General features: G+C 40.1%; 1 long non-coding RNA gene across 1 annotated transcript; it reads right to left on the reverse strand.

The window, feature by feature from the left end:
- Positions 1–1,761: 1,761 nt before the first annotated feature.
- Positions 1,762–9,706, reverse strand: LOC109943097 (uncharacterized). The gene is made up of 2 exons (XR_002265720.3): positions 9,292–9,706; positions 1,762–2,279 (listed from the first exon to the last, which is right to left on the reverse strand). It is a non-coding gene; the product is annotated as an uncharacterized lncRNA (long non-coding RNA).
- Between the last annotated feature and the right edge of the window lie 2,501 nt (positions 9,707–12,207).

Here is a 12,207-nt window from a genome sequence, read left to right on the forward strand (position 1 = left end):
TTAATCCTATATTCTAAGTGCAATAATAAAAGTATACAGACTATAGATGAACATAATTTATCTGGGTAAAGAATAATTTCCTGAACATTTTGCAATTTGAACCACTAAATTTAGAGTTCATATGAAAAAGATATGAAATAAACATTTTTTGAAGTTTGAAATATGAAATTAGAGTTAATTATGTGATTAAACAAAAGCAGGGGGCTATTTAAAATAAACCAGGGTCCTGCGCGCTAAAACAGAGGACGGCGGGTTGATTTTCTAAAACCCGTGGGTCTCTTAAGTAAAACTCACACACGAAGGGGTACGGGGTAATCTCGACCATCAAATCAGAGATCAACGACCAGGATTAAATCACGCCAGCGCGCGCAGGCGCGGGAGCGAGGACGCGACTGAGAAGTGGGGACGGGGTGTTGAGAGCACCTAGAGGGGGGTGAATAGGTGACCCTGTAAAATCAAACACTAAGTAGCCACAAAACTTAGTTTAAAGTGTTAGTTCGACTACATAGCTTTGAAGCGAGTTCTTGTGAACACAATAATCACAGAGAAAGCAACACAAGAGACACACAATTTTTATCCCGTGGTTCGGCCAAGTAACACTTGCCTACTTCCATGTTGTGGCGTCCCAATGGACGAGGGTTGCACTCAACCCCTTTCAAGTGATCCGATGATCAACTTGAATACCACGTTCTTTTCCTTTAGTATCTTTTCCCGTGTGCGAGGAATCTCCACAGTTTGGAGTCTCTCGCCCTTACAATAGAGATCACAAAGAAGGCACAAAGTAAGGTTGGGGAGAGCAACACACGCAAGACTCAAATCCGTATCACAACCACGCCCACAACACTACTAAAAAAATCACCCTAATACCACGACAGATATTGCAACAACACTATTTTTTGTTGCATTAGGTGTTAGTTATTGCCACAACCTTTAAAAGTGGTTGCAATATATGGACCATTTTACCACCATTTTTGTGCATTGCGATAACACCATGACTTCCGTTGCAAGAGTAATGTGTTATTGCTACCACTAGAGCAGTTGTTGCAAAATTACCATAGTGCCACCCCGGATAGTGCAACAACACTAAAGTTGTAGCAATAGATGTTAGATATTGCCACAACCTTTAAAAGTGGTTGTAATATATGCACATTTTTTGCCACTTCTTTTGTGTGTTGCGCTAATCGTAAGTATTGTTGCAAGAGAAAGATGTTATTGCTACCACTAGAAAAGATGTTGGACAAGCACCGTATTGCCACACTGGATATTGCGACAGTAGTAAATTCGTTGCATTATGTATAGTTGTTGTCACAACCGTTAGAACTAGTTGCAATATATGCACATTTTCGCCACTGTTTTCGTACATTGCAATAGTGATGAATTTCGTTGCAAGAGAACGATGTTATTGCTACCACTAGAAAAGTTGCTGCAATGGCGGTTATGCCACATATTTTCTTTGTTGCGATAAACTTAAATTTCATTGCAAAATGTTGTTGCCATTTGCAAACAAAAATAATTTGATTGCAATTTGTTTGTCAACTGACAACGAATTTAATTTGTGGCCATAATTTATCCTTTCATTTCAAAAGGTTGAAACTATTAGATATTGCATAAAGATTTCAAGTCTGTTATATATGTGCAAAAGCAATGTCACGTTAGGTAATAAGAAATGTTTGATATTCCAAAGGCAAATAATTCTTTTCACATAATTTCAAATTTGATATATACATCTATTCCAAAAATAGAAACTAATACAAGGAAAAGTAAAGGCAAATAATTCTTTCTAGATAATTTCAAATATGATATATACATGCATTCCAAAAATAGAAACTAATACAAGGAAAAGTATCACGACAGTGTAAGAAATGTTCGACACTTTCCAAACATCGTCACATATATAGAACCAGCGGCCTCCAAAAGTAATGTACAAATAGCAGCCAAGCCGCCTACCAGGAACTGCTCCAAAAGCGTGGTGTACAACTAAAGGCCTCAGGTACACACACAGGTAATTAACACTCTCCAACGCACACCAGGAACTGCTCTCCTCTGGCCACCCCTCGTGCCTTCTTCTATAGCCGCCACCAGCACCTGCTCAATTTATTTTCCAACAACAGTAGGACCTGCTGTCCTCTTACTGCCCCTCATGTGCCTTTTCTCAGTGCTCTTTGCAGACGTCAGGACCCCTCACTGTTTAGTTTACCTTCCAACACAGCCAGGACCTACTCTGCTACCGTCAAGACCCCTCACTGCTCAGTTTATCTGCCAACACATAGAAAGCTTCACTGCAAGAGAAAACATGATACATGACCATCAGGTGACAGGTAATGATCAAATCAATAATTAGCAGGATAAGGATAGCAACAAATAAGCAAGTGATAGCAGACCTTGTAACAAATATATGGAATTAGATAGTATTACATTGCGTTATTAAACATCACAGGACTTGTCACCAATTGTAATGTTTTCTATGGCTTCAGTTTCCCTAGCTAGCAGATAATGAACCAATCCCAAGTGATGCCAGCAGTGCCAGCTACTAAAAATCACCCTAATGCCATTATACACCTCATTGAGTTGTTTGGTGAAGACATGACAAGGTGGACAACAATGAGATCCCAAATACAGGTCAATTGTCTTGGCAGTAAGGTCAGCTATAGGAATCAAAAACAAACATTGTTGGTGATTCAAGAGATGACATTAGGTGGTATATGTATAGTTTATCATATGCCTATTGTTATCTGACCCTCTAGTTGAATCAAACAAAGTTGCATCAAGAGTAGCCGGGTATCTTGAAGCCAAGAAAGCTGACAAAGGTGTAGGGTGTTTAGGTGTACAAGGTCAATAAAAAGAGATGAGGAGATCTACAAAGGTGCAGGGTGTTTATGTGTATAAGGTCAAGGTAAATGTTAAATGTGTAGCATGCAACATAATTAGAATAATGAATGTGTTATTTTCAGGACTGCGCTTAAAGAAAAAATATGACCCCCAACTACAAATGATAAGAACTAATTGAGCAATAATTTCACACCATAACACAATCTAATAAAAGGGTGAAAACGTACAAAGACAAACTAACTGAAGCCATGGAATCAACATCATTTGTTGTTCATGTTTAGCGTTTTTCTGGAATCATTTTTCATCATTTTCAAACTCAACATGATTGCACACTAAAATTTTATAATTTGCTCTACATTCTATGATTGTTGGCAATTTAAAAGTAAGATGGAATATTAGATCGCTCTGATGTCAGTGAGCAATCGAGGACAATTTGATTCCAGTATATTTGACTTGGTTCTTGGGTGCAGGTTCTAGGCATTAAAAGGGCAACATCAAGGAGATTATTTAGGAGTATATAGGTGAGCATATATACTAAAAATAATCTTGTTTTTTGAGTCAGCGCAACAAAAGTAATCTTGTTTTTTGAAAAATGTAGAATAGATAGGGAACTACCATTCCTATGTGAAGAAAACAATTCAGGTTGGGTTGTATGAACTTTGGTCGTGACATATGGCATTCATAATTGTACTTCCATAGTTGGAAAGAAGTTTTGCATTTTTTCAAAATGTAGTCTATCAATTCCCTTGGATTTTAATCACAGGGTCTCAACATATAAGAAATAGACCAAACATGTATTTCTGCTTTAGCAGCAACAAAAAACCGACATAAGGCATTCATATTACTTAGTGGTTGGCTGCTACTGACTTACTGAGTGGAACAACCAAGCAGCAGCACTGCCTTGCTATCCTAAACTCCTAGTAGCTTATTTGCAAATCTAACTAGACTTTATTGCTTATTTGTAGGTTCAAGCAATAGCCAAAGAGCCAAGAAGTCACCAACATATATATGGAGTTCCAGGTAAGTTCAGACATCTGTCTGTTGTTGAGTATTGAGAATGGTTATTACTGATTTACTGTTGTTGACATTAGTGCCAGTTCAGAACAACTTATGTCCTAATCTTAATTCTTCTATATTTTCAATGTTTTAGCATGTATGATATGCCAAAATCATATTCATGGACATGGAGTATCACTTTCCTTTCCCCTAAAACAGTTCTGCAAGTGTCTTAGATGTAACCCCCATCCTTTTTGTATTCTGAAAATCATATTCATGAAGTCTTATATTAAGTTTTATGTTAGCATTCGATAGTAAGTTCTGCACTTCGATGTTTTGTTCAATGTTCAGGATTAGGAATTCACAATGCCACACATCAAAGGTACATTGCACTCATGAATCATGTATCTTGGTAAATAAGCATGCTCTCTTTGCGATGTAGAACCTCTTTCTCCTTCTCACTATAATTCTCCTCAAGATGTGCAAACTGCCTTTTGAACTATGAAATCCACTGCACAAAGATATTGGTACCAACAATCCTTTTTAAAAAATGGATGTGAAATTGTGATTTCTGAAAATGCGATGCAAAGGGAAAATTCTGAAATTGTTATTAGCATCAGCACCAAAATGATTTTAGGCATGTCGGCACCAAAATGTTTTCAAGTGTGACTGACAGCAAGAAACGTTGAGATGTGCACATTGCTTCAAACAAATGCCTATGCACAACACACTTAATTCTTTTCTCTCAATGCAATTCATCACATGTTACTTCAAACAAATGGCTGTGCACATTCCAGTTTTATTAGTATGGCTAAGAAAGCCGCACAAAAGAGGCAAGCATATTGCATGAATTAGTAACTTATCATTAAACTTTAAAGATCAATACTGATTATGACTGAAAATCTATTTAACTTTGATTTGTTTTGTTACAGGGCTCGACTGGTGATTTGAATCTTTGACTAGAAAGCCATGTCTCAGAATAATAGGAGTTGGATGCGCATGCACTTCACGACAAATGAGTGGCAAACAAATTTCAGAAAGTTCATACAAACTACATTTGGTGGCACTACTAGAGGAGAAACTGCACCATGCCCATGTTCAAGATGACGATGCATGTCCTACAGAACACAATCTCAGGTTCAGAGTCACTTGGTTATTAGAGGGTTTGATGAGAGCTTCATCGAAGAAGGAATCCAAGCAAATGATTCAGATGAGGGCAATGCTGCGGCAGTTGTCAATAATGATGAAACATGTGACAATGGTTCTATGACCGAACTAGTTTCAACGCTAATCAGTGGTGTTATACATGAAGACATCATAGGAAATATTAATGAAGAGCCAAATGCAAAAGCAAACACATTCTTTAATCTATTAACAGAGGCGAAGAAGGAATTGTATCCAAGATGCAAGCAGGTCACTAAGGTATCTTTTATAGTAAGGATCTTTCAGATTAAATGCATGTTTGGTCCTAGTAAAAGTGCATTAGCGGCCATACTTCAGTTGTTCCGGCTTGTTCTCCCAGAAGGCCACTGTGTTCCGGACACATTGGATAAAGTACAAAAGGTTATTCATGACCTTGGCCTTGACTACCAAAAGATACATGCATGTGTCAATGATTGTTTGTTGTTTCATAAAGAATATGCAGCCATGGATACATGTCCAACATGTGGTGAGTCTAGATGGCAACCAATGGTTTCTGGGCATCACAAGGAGGCAACCAACAAGTGTGCCCCATGGAAAATCCTAAGATATTTCCCAGTTATTCCTCGATTGCAAAGGTTGTATATGAATCCAACCACATCTGAATATATGCGTTGGCACAAGGAGGGCTTAGTCCAAGATAACAAAATGAGGCACCCTGCTGACTCTAAGGCATGAAAGCATGTAGATAACATATACAAAGATTTTGCTTCTAATCCTCGTAACATTCGATTGGGTCTTGCATCTGATGGTTTCAATCCATTTGGGATGGTCAATGTTGCATACACTATATGGCCTGTCATTTTAATCCCTTACAACTTGCCACCTTGGTTGTGTTTGAAACAACCTTTCTGGATGTTGTCAATGTTGATACCCGGTAAAAACTCTCTAGGAAACAATATTGATGTATATTTGCAGCCTCTGATTGATGAGCTCAAAGACCTTTGGGAAAAAGGTGTTGAGACATGGGATGCCAAGGAGAAGAAGAATTTTAATTTGAGAGCAATTCTTCTCTGGACAATTAATGACTTTCCAGCATATGGGATGTTATCTGGCTGGAGCACAAAAGGCAAGTTCGCATGTCCATACTACCACAAGGATACAGACTTCTTATGGTTGAAATGTGGATCCAAGCATTGCTACATGGGTCATCGTCGCTTTCTGCCTATGGATCATAGGTGACGCAAGATCAAGGCCAGTTTCAACAATACTGTGGAAACCAGGGAGACTCTAGTGCCATTGAGTGGTGAAGGGGTTCTGCAACAATATGAATGTTTTGAGCAAATCACTTTTGGGAAGTCTACTAGGAAAAGGAAGCAGCGTGAGGAAGAAACTAGATGGCACAACTGGAGGAAAAAGAGTATTTTTTTATCTACCTTACTGGAAAAAATTGCTTGTAAGGCATAATTTGGATGTGATGCACATTGAGAAAAACATTTGTGATAGTATATTGGGGACTTTGCTCGGTATGGAATGGAAGTCAAAGGATAGCGAGAAGGCTCGACTTGACATGGAGCATTTAGGCATCAGGAAGGATCAACATGTTGTGGTCGGGAATGGAAAATACACATTGCCATCAGCACTTTACACATTAGGTAAGGATGAAATGACATGGTTATGCAAATTTCTAGAAGGTGTGAAGATGCCTGATGGTTATGCCTCTAATATTAAGAGGAGTGTGGATGTGAACAAGTGCAAGGTGTCTGGTCTAAAAACACATCACTGTCATGTTATTTTTCAGAAGCTATTACCCATTGCAGTTCGCAACGTTTTGCCAGAAAATGTTGCTCTTCCATTGATTCAGCTTAGTAGGTACTTCAATGCAATATGTTCAAAGGAGCTGAGTGCTGAAGAGTTAGAGCAGTTGAGCACCTCGATTCCTGAAACCCTTTGTCGGCTCGAAATGATTTTCCCACCAGCCTTTTTTGATATAATGATTCATTTGCCGATTCATCTAGCTGAAGAGGCTAAACTTGGTGGACCAGTGTGCTATAGATGGATGTATCCAATTGAGAGATACTTACGTACTCTTAAAGCCTATGTATAGAACAAAGCGCACCCTGAAGGATCGATAGCTGAGGGATATATATTAGAGGAGTGCATGACATTTTGCAGTCGCTTCTTGCAAGATGTGGAAACCAAGCTTAATCGTGCAGACCGTCATGAAGTTGTTGTTGTGAATGAACCACCATCTGGCCTAAGCATATTTGCCAACATTGACTACACTAAGAAAGGATTCACAGTCGAGTCACTTTCTAGGAGTGAGCTGCAGCGGATGAGGCACTACATATTACAAAATTGTGATGAGGCTACTCCATGGATAAAGTAAGATCTTATTTCAAACTCTATATTTTGATATTATACATTGACATGTTTCATAGAATTTGATTTACCTGAAGCCCTCTTTTAAAATATTGTAGCGAGCATATGGACGAACTAAAAAATTTAAGTACACAGAATGTTGATCGAAGGCACAATGAACAATTTATAGGCTGGTTCGAGCGTAAGGTGGGTTGTGAGTAATTTGATTTTTTTGTAATGGCATCCACTTACTACTGCTCAGTATTATATTTGCAAATAACTTAAACATATTTTGCTGGCTATAGATCATCAAACTAAATCAACAAGGGAAGACAAGTGACCTGCTCTACACACTTTCACAAGGACCAGACCATCGAGCTCGTGTTTTCAACAGATGTTTCATCAATGGTTTTCTTTTTCATACAGAAAAGATAGAGCAGAACCTATGCACAAAAAATAGTGGAGTTGTTGTGAAAGGAGATCAAAGCTCCGGTAATATTGACTGGTACGGTGTGATTAAAAAAAATTATTGCACTAGATTTTCCTCAAGGTAAGGAAGTTGTCCTCTTTCAGTGCAATTGGTTCCATGTTCCTACTGCCAAGAACAAAGGAAGAGGCTATCAAAGGGATAGGTATGGAATTAATGATATTGATAAAACTCGGTTGTGCTATTTAGATGGGCCTTACATTCTTGGTTCACAAGCTGAACAGGTGTTTTACGTCAATGGTACAAAGAAAAAAGATTGGTGCATTGTTGTAAAAATGAAACCCAGAAATCTATTCGCCATGCCAGAATCTGAATATTCAGAAATTGATCTTGACTCACTGGACGTGGGGTTGGAAGGCATGAGTGTTTCAGGCATCGATGATGTATTGGTGCAGTGGAGAAGGTCTTACATGGAAGGTGTGATCGGTGATGCTTGTGTCATTGAGAAGGCACTTTCTGAATTTGTAGAAGAATCACATGATATTGGGTAAGCAGATGAGGAGGAAGAAGACGACACGTACATTGATGATGGATATGTAGCACCTGTGGACTCTTTACATGACTCAAATGATGATGATTTTTTTGTTTAAAAGGAAAGTGGTTGTAATACTATGGTATTTCATTCAAATGACTATTGTTGTAATAATATTTCCTCTTTGGTTGGATTTATGCATTGCACCAATCTATTTCTTCTTCCAACTCCTCTATAAAATAGCTTTAATCCTATTAAAGAACTCATTTGTGTTATGGTACAATTTTTAAGTAATTAGGACAGCTATTATATTAATTAAAATGTTTATGTGGTGTGAGAGGAAAGTGCAAAACCTGAATTTGTTTATGAAAAACCGTGAAAAAGTTAGACAGATATGTACCATACAAACTAAATGGAAATATTATATAGGAAAAAAAGCATAAATATAGAATGGCTCCTTAAATCAAATGAAGAGTATTGATCTTAGATGACCAGATTAACAGATGGATCCATAATTTTTTTATGATTCAAAAAATGGATATGGCTCAAACAATGCATCCCAATCTGCTTTTCCTTCATCTATGGCCTACAATTAGTTTTCAAGTAAATTTGATGTAGAGTACAACACATACCAATAACAGTGATTTTAGTGGAAAAGCAATAATCGTTGTGCAGACATATTAACTAAGCAGGCTCATGGTCGTACAACACATACCAATAACAGTGATTTTAGTACAACCATAAACAAGCCTAGAAAGAAGATCGCTAGATGGATTAGGACCAAGACCACAAATAATTTCCTGAGTTTTCTGCCAAAGGCCAGATTTACGAACCCCATCGCCAATGGGACAAATAGCTTCAATTTGGGTTTGGGTGCTCGGTTGCAGGAAGATTACATGTGTATAAAAACTTAGCATTACATCGGATCGAAATACATGTAGCCAAATAACTTCAGTTAGGGTTTGGGCACTCGGTTGTAGGAAGATAAGAAAAGGGGTGGGCATACCTATTGGATTCTCGTCGCCAGCAATGGGCCCGGCCAAAAGCTGGTCACCTGGCCTAGGGCGGCGTATGCGTGCTCCCATGCCTCAAGGACGCGGCCCTCATCACCCTACTCCTCCTCGTCCTGGAGCGTGTAGAAGCCAACGGAGGAAGAGGAGGAAGCGGACCTGATCACCTCGCCTGATCTCACCTCGGGCACTTCCCAGCCCCACTGCTCTGGATCTACTCAACGCGTACGCATGGTCGGTGGGGGTACGACTGGTTGGGAGCAGGAGCATGTGGGGGTAGGGGGCTCGGGAGACGGGCGTGCTGGGCAGGGGCAGACTTCGGTGTCTCCGGACACGAGGGGTGCGGGGGCATGGCACATAAATTCTAAGGACTACTCACCAATTTAAAACTACTACACGATTTATCTCTTTGCAACAAAGTTTCCTTGAGAGAGTGAGAGATAATAACACAATAAGTTTGTCGTAGTCTATGACAGAACCTGTACGCCATGTGAAATCCGGCCTGTAGACTCGGCAGCTCCATGCGACTGCGCCGTGATATCCTTGACGCTTATTACTCCCCTACCCCGTACGCCATGCGAAATTCGGCCTTCGCGCATGCTAGGCTTTTTTTCCTAGCACTTGCAAGATTTGGGGCCTAGGTACCCGTGGATTCCATCGGTCCTCCCTACGCCGCCCACACACGCTTCGCTTCGCATCTACACCATCCAGTGGCCTATACCCGCGGATTCATCTGGTTCGTCATTCACGCATACAGATTCATCTGGTTCGTACTCCAGCTCTTGTTGTCGGCGAGAATCTCTATCCCTCCAATCGTGCTTTTGCAGATTGAAACGTGGGTGCGTCAGGCAAGTGCCTCAGTCTTTTTCAGATTAATTTAGTTTTTCACCAGCAGATCCCTTTGTTGCTTCACATGCATGTAAGAGGCAAGAATAAGAGTCACATGAAATTGTGGAACTACAACAAAACAATATGTTCATATAACCATTAGGTAGCAAAGCTTCTCCCAAGTACATGGTACCCACAACATATCCAGTTCTGATCAATAGATTTTGGTTGTCATGACTTTAGTGGACAGCGGCTGACTTTTTTGATAAAAAAGAAATTATGACTTCTTCATATGTATAAGATTAGATTGAAGATAAATTTTATATTAAAAACATCGATACTCGATGCCCACGATGGTGATCTCTCGTTGTAGCTACTAGTACTCTAGTAGGGAATCCCACGCACGGCACGACAACGATCTGCCTCCGCGTGTCCTTGCATGCGTCCTCCTCAGACTCACACAACCGTGACATTAAAAACATCAGTATTGTTGCTACTCTCTCGTTTCCTGTTGTTAAGTATTTTTCTATCAAATTCGTGTTTAGTAGTCTGAAAAGAGGAAATTAAGTCTTTCCTGAATGCAAACCTCAATCTGATATAGCATTTCTATTTTTGATATTTATGAATTACCGACTATTTGCCGACCGTTTCCGAGTGTGTTCACCCATAACAATCACCAAATTCATGGAGTCTTGCTCTACGATAAAAGCAAGAATACGAGTTTGCTTGCATAGCACATTCCATATATCTTATTTACGCCCTATATGTGGCTGGTCCCGGTCTCCTCGTGTAGTTGTAAATTGGTGAGCTTCCACATTATATTATTTCCGTTCCTACTCCTATGGAGAAAATTTGTTCTGGCCATGCCTTCACGAAGGAAATCCGACCTTCGCGCGCTTGAAGAAGCGACCTTCGCGCGCTCGAGAAGAAGGTATTTCTGTCGGCTCCATGAAATTTGGGCGCTCCCTCTCGCTTTTTGCAGCACTGATTTTAGACTCTAAATTAGCATCAAAGTTCAAATCCCACAAATCGATGCCTTTCGTTGCAAGCTTTAGCGATCATCGGTTGTTAATGGTTTGCAAAGATCATTTGGGTGTCCGTTTTGTCCTTTTTCTTCTTATAGGCTCACAAACTGTGGTTTGCAAAGATATCAGGTTCAATTGAAGTTCTAAGCAACTTCAATAATTCTCTAAACAACTCTTTAAATCTTAGATTTAAGAAGTAAACAGAAAAATGCTTCTCTAATAGTTCTTCAAATGGACTTGCTAAATTTAGTGCCGGTTTTCGACCAGGCCCAAGATTAGTGCCAGTTTTCGCCGGTGCGTTGTTTCACTGCCTCACCGGCATATATACATGGAAAGAAAAGTTTATTAGGGAAAGAGAGAGAGAGGGAACAAGAGTACAAGACCAGTCGACCATGCTTAAAATCTACTACTACTAGCAGATCTTATATCCCATCGCTTATTTCAAACTTCTCCCTGTAAACAGTATCAAATAGTCCAAATCACATATTGCATTATGTATATAAAATTTGCTAGTTGCAGAGTCGTACATTCTCTCTATTTAAAACTCTCTTCTATATACAACAACAACCAATGAATTGCAAATACAGGCAAAAAAATATAACTCCGCTCGCCCTTGCCAATGTGCAATGCAGGCACTCCATCTGGCCTGATCCATGTGACCAGATCCTCAGAAAATGGCAATCGTCGACAAAACCAAGCAGAACAAGGAACCAAAGAAAAGCTCCGTCCGGGTTTCAAGCAATGGGAGGCAACGTTCCCAAATGGCAACGTTCCCAAATGGCAAGGGCGCAAGGGCAGACATTCCTCGTTCCTCCTTCCTAATCTGTTGTACTGCAAGCGACGAGAGGCGGCGCGGCGGTAGCGTCCCCTAATCTCCGAGCTCCATCCCCCAATCTCTGAGCTCCATCCGGGTTTCAGGTTGAGGTACGAGCCGCCCCAATCTCCATTGCCAATCTCCGAGCTCCGTCCCCCAATCTCCGTCCGCCGTCCATAGTTCGGCTCCACTCTCCAGGTCGACCTCCAAGCTCCTCGACTATGGTCTCCGAGAGTCTCCGACGG

The sequence above is a fragment of the Zea mays genome, chromosome 10, assembly GCF_902167145.1.
Source record: "Zea mays cultivar B73 chromosome 10, Zm-B73-REFERENCE-NAM-5.0, whole genome shotgun sequence".
Classification (NCBI taxonomy): Eukaryota; Viridiplantae; Streptophyta; class Magnoliopsida; order Poales; family Poaceae; genus Zea; species Zea mays.